Here is a 5,608-nt window from a genome sequence, read left to right on the forward strand (position 1 = left end):
AAACTTCTTCAAGCATTAATCTACGGTCAACTATCTACATCTCATTATATCTCGTGAATCATTGAACGTAAATAGCTCTATTAGGGCTTACATTTTTGGAAATTTACTCTTCTTTAAATGATGCTCTCTATTGTTGGTGGTAGTTGTAAAGATATAGAGCTCCGAATGAAAATTTAAATATTTTTAAGGTTTTAAAACAGCCGCCATTTTTTGTTCCACCTACCTATACTTGGTAGACACATCAATTTTGATAAGTAATTATACATAGTTTTCAATTATGTAATCAAAAATTGGGGTGAAATAACTGCCTTTTTTCTCCTCTTGGGCTCTTGTACTAAGAGACATTCGATTCGGATGGGGTAACTGAGATTACCAATAGGAATTGTATAGTAACATAAAATTAAATATTATTTGTTCCCTATAGATCGTCAGATGTATCTTCGTATATATTTTTTAAAATTGATAAAATAGAGCTTTCTGATTTATACAATATTTCAATATAAGAAGATGGTCAGGGTTGCGGTTCAAAAAAAGAACAAATAGTTTATAACTATTTTAATGTCCGACGTTTCGCCCCACTTTGCGTGGCTTCTTCAGGGCTAAAAAGATACAAAAAAAATTGAGAATATTACAACAATATGATACAATAAGGTAATTTAAGCTAGGATAAATATTATGTAAAAATAAAGTAAAAATAAAGATTAGAAATTATATATAAATAAAAGGAAGGAAGGCATAAAATAGTATTTAACACCTCATCTTTTTACATCTCACCTTGTACTTTTATTTTATTTTGTAAACTTTCACTTCCGTTTTTTAAATTACCTTATTTCACTTTATACTATTCATGTTACTCCTGTTATCTTTACTATTATTATTATCAGTATAGATAAATAATTATTTTCACGATATATAAAAACTACACTTGTTATCATTTTCTAATTATTTCTTTATGACTACTTCCTATATACGCAAAGTATTGGAAATAGAAATATATCCGTTAAACGGCTGACAACCTTCCCCCCCCCCCCACTCCTCCACGCTTCCTCTTTGAACAGGTAAGAGGTCTTGATTTATTATTTATGAGGTCTTTGCTCATTTATTATCATTTAATATCATTATTATTATTTGTATTGATATTTATTCTTTCAAGACATTTATTTAATCTCTACTTTATTCTTCTCTTTTTTTCCTCGTATAATTTTTGTTTTATTCCTGTACTTTTTTAACTGTATATTTTACGTATTTTTTTTACAAATTTTTAAAAATAAAAGTTCTACAAACAAGAATAAAAATTCTTATGATTGTTTATTCAAGTTTATTGTATATTGATACTATTTTATGTCTCCCTTTCTTTTATTTATATGTAATTTCTTATCACTTTATTTTTACATAATATTTATCCTAGCTTAAATTGTATCTTATTGTTGTAATATTCTTAGTTTTTTTTTGTGTCTTTTTAGTCCTGATGAAGCCTGGAAAAGTGGGGCGAAACGTCGGACATTAAAATAGTTATAAACTATTTGTTCTTTTTTTTTACCGCAACCCTGACCATCTTCTTATATTAAATTTTTTACAGTCAACTATATATACACAATATTTCGTTTACGGAATTTTTATCTATCGATAGTACTAATGCTTAGCAGGACAGCCGCGCATGTGTGAAAGATAACTGCCAGGACAAACATGTACTATCATTCTTTCTTACTGTGATGATATTACTAGCACGACAGATATCTGTCACGTGCAAATGGGCGTTTAGAGTCTAATTAAAATATCTCAATACCGTCTTTTAGACATTGTATTTATTGACAGTGAACAGCGCAGCGGACCCAGGAGGCAGAGGAAGGGCACAGCGCTATCTGCTAACAGACATTGCGGCTAACCACATCATCTCGCTCTGCAGTTGGCAATCCTCCTCCGGAAATGGTTGGGGTTTGCTACGATTGTCGAAAAGGAAGCATCAACCTCAGGGTTCATCCTGCTTTGGACTTTGCGGGGGAAATTAAAATATTTCTTTCAAGCATTTATATTATTCCATTTTTGTTTTTAAGTTATTTAATACTGTACGTCGATTTCGACTATTACAGCACTTACTAGACAAACGGTCAAAACTTCCAACACATTACAAAAGACTGATCTACATGACTGTAATAAGGCCAATCTGGACATACGGAGTTGAGTTTTGGGGCTCCAATAAACCTTCAAATTCCTCTCGTATCCATTCCTTACAATCCAAACTCCTTCGTAAAATCCTCAATGCTCCTTACTTTATCACAAATAAAATCATACAAATATCACTCCTTCCATTATAAACTCCCTAACCACTCAAACCCCCTAGCTTCTAACCTTGCATCCTCTTCCATTCCTGACAATCCTCCGAGGCGCCTGAAAAGAAGATGACCACGAGACCAGCTAATGTAAAATGTCATTAGAGTAGTCAATGGGTAGTTTCTCTACACGCCTGTAACACTCCAATTTAACTTAGATCATATTTACTAAATGTATTATAATGTACACTTGTAAATAGCAATATATAAATATTAAAAAAAAAAAAAGATCTACTAAACTTTTTTTTTGTGCCTCTATTCAAGAAAAGCAACGAGAATTGTATTGGAACTATACTTGACTTTTACTTAACTCATTTCATGGTATCTGCTTGCTCAAGATTCGAGGTTTCGCAAAGTAGTGCAAATACGAATTCCAAGGAAGTGTTCTTGAGACCAACTATTTAATTGAATTAACTCCCGAGGGCTGAGTCATTGCGTTAGTAAGAGAGAAGAGATTCTTCTCAGTAGCTAACTTTTGTTTGCGATTCTCGCTAGAGCTCCGTCAGTTCTTAATGGGGACAATAATGTACAATTGTAAATAGCAATAAATAAATATTAAAAAAGAAAGTTATTTAATCCTAAAAAAACAAATAGTCGCAGAGTTCCAGAACCAAAATAGTTAACTTGGAAGCTCACTAGTTTGGTAAAACTCCAGTAACTTAGCAACCTCTTTCTGATCTACAGTTTTATTAACTAGGTTACCTGAAACTGAGAAACTGCCAAACTCAGCAAATTAGAAATTGTGGGTCTAATTAGTTTTAACTAATTAGGCTTAGCATTAAGGATCATTGTTCACTGACAATAGACAGGTTTCAACGGCATACGTGGTGAGGATAGTGTTAGGATGGGTTGGGATGTTAGCTGTGAAAACTGTAGAAAGGATAGGACCAAGGACACTACCCTGAGGTACACCAGCAGACTGACGGAATAAGATAAGAACGGATAATGAGGAAGTATTAAGGGGGTAGGAATTTACGGATCTTGTATAGTAGTTCTGGGTGCCAGACTTGATCAAAAGCTTAATTAAATTTTAAAATAGATTTAACAGCTACTTTTGACAGTTCAAATCACCGAAAAAATTCTTCATTCGAACATGATAAAAAATTATTTTGAGGTAGGAATATATATATTTTTTCTTTATTGAAAACAAAACAAATACATAGAAACTTAAGTAGCCGCTCTCGTTTAAATTGTTTTAAAAACCCTCATGGAAGGTTCTGCAATGATCGGAACTCGTTGAAGAAGTGCTCTGATTGGTTCATTGGTTGTGGGTTGCAATTTTAATTTATTTTTATACCGTTACTAGCGTGAAGGTAAAAAGTACTTCCTTCTCCCACCTGTTGATAGGAATTCATTAATTTTTTGCAATTAAAAAAATGAAAAATGGAGCCAAACGTAAAACATCGATGTTAAAAAAAAACGGCTTAAATAAATCGATTTGTCGAATATCTATGTTTTCCCGAAACATCGATTCCAATGTCGCATCTCTATTTAGAAGGCCCACGGACAGGATCCAGAGGGGAACCGATGAGATGTGGTCCCGGGGGACGGGGACTCTCGCTCGCCACTTCACACTGCAATAAATTGCATTAGGGAGTTGCAATTTAATTCACTAAGTGCCGTGTCCATCGCTTCGCTGGTTAGGGGAAAAAAATTCAAATTTAATTCCGATTCGATTTACGGTTAAATAAATTTACACTTTTAGTGAGGGGTGTTTTTTTTTCTTTTAGAAGATTAGTTAAGGCCATTTAATTTTTTTGATACAGTTTTTCAAGTTGATGTGGGAGTTGGTAGCTCAACGGTAAAGCAATGGACTACTAAGGAATCCGGCTGTGGCAGATAAAGATTATATGTTACCTGTAGTCGTTGAGTCAGTCCTGTGTGTTCGGGGAAACTCCGGGTTCCATACAGCCTCAAAAGTTGGGTAAAATTCTGATCCAATCACCTCCTTGCACTACCGTTGGTCTAGTTACGTTACTTCCTTGCAAAATACTGTACCCCTGACCCGTTATGGGTTGTAGCGGAATAGATTTAATTTAATTTTTCAAGTTAGTATTTTATCCGATTTCTGCACTTAACTCACTAGAAATCACTGAATCTAAGAATTTGATTGACAAATAGTACCCATTTGTACTATATGTTTGATTTCTTTTATTTATTTTTTAAATATAATATTTTAATATTTTTTAATTTAATATTACGAAAATCCCAATCTTGGTATTGCTGGAGAAAAATCTTTCGATGCCTTTAATTCGTTTTGGATAGCTCGTCTTGGAAAAAATATGTTTTTAATTCGAATGTATTAAGATGGTGGTAAACAATTGCTGAATTACGAATTCGCGCCTAAACATGTATTAACTAACAAGTTAGGATATTTTGTCAGTTATACCTTTTTAGTATTCGTTTTAACTGGTATTCTATTTTTGATTTGAATTTTATCTTAGTTTGTTTATAATAATATTGTTATTTAATTATGCAGGGACTACTCTTTTTAGAATAATATTACAAACATTAGTGCCTTAGACTATAATAAATTTTTTTTTTAATAATTTATTTATTGTTATTTACAACTGTATACATATATACACATCAAGTATATTCGCTGGAAGTGATATTATGACATGTTACACATGTGGAGAATCTTCCCATTGATAGAACTCCAAAAACATTTCTAGAGGAGAACATCTCGAGGCCATCTTCTTTTCAGACGCCTAGGAGGATTATTAGGTAGTGAAGGAGAAGCCAGGTTAGAAACGAGTTGGTTTGGGTGGTTGGGAAGTTTATTATGGAAGGATTGGTATCTGGTTCTGGCCAAATCAGCAACATATGGGACATTGAGGTCCTGATGGATGATTTGATTTGTGACAAAGTAAGGAGCATTATGGATTTTACGAAGGATTTTGGACTGTAAGGATTCGAGAGGAATTCAATGGTTTAGATAAAACCCTATAGTTCAATTCCATATGTCCAGATATAAAAAAAATTAAAAATAAAAATGAACTTAGTGAATATCATCATGAAATATTAATAATGTAATTAACTAGATAAGAGGAAATAATTAAACGACAATAATTAACACAAGATGTAAAATAAAAAAAGAAAAAAAAGATTAAAAAAAATAAATGTATCAACTCATAATTCATACGGATAACTAACTTCTGATAATATAAATGTGAAAGAATCAAACGCAAAATAGTTTTTAAAAAAAGAAACAATTATGGTTTACTTACATATTTACAAGTTTCAAAGAAAATTTTAAACGAGGAGAAGATGGTTGG

Source organism: Halyomorpha halys, unplaced genomic scaffold (genome assembly GCF_000696795.3).
Source record: "Halyomorpha halys isolate HHAL.00 unplaced genomic scaffold, Hhal_1.1 Scaffold3.1, whole genome shotgun sequence".
In the NCBI taxonomy this organism is placed as follows: Eukaryota; Metazoa; Arthropoda; class Insecta; order Hemiptera; family Pentatomidae; genus Halyomorpha; species Halyomorpha halys.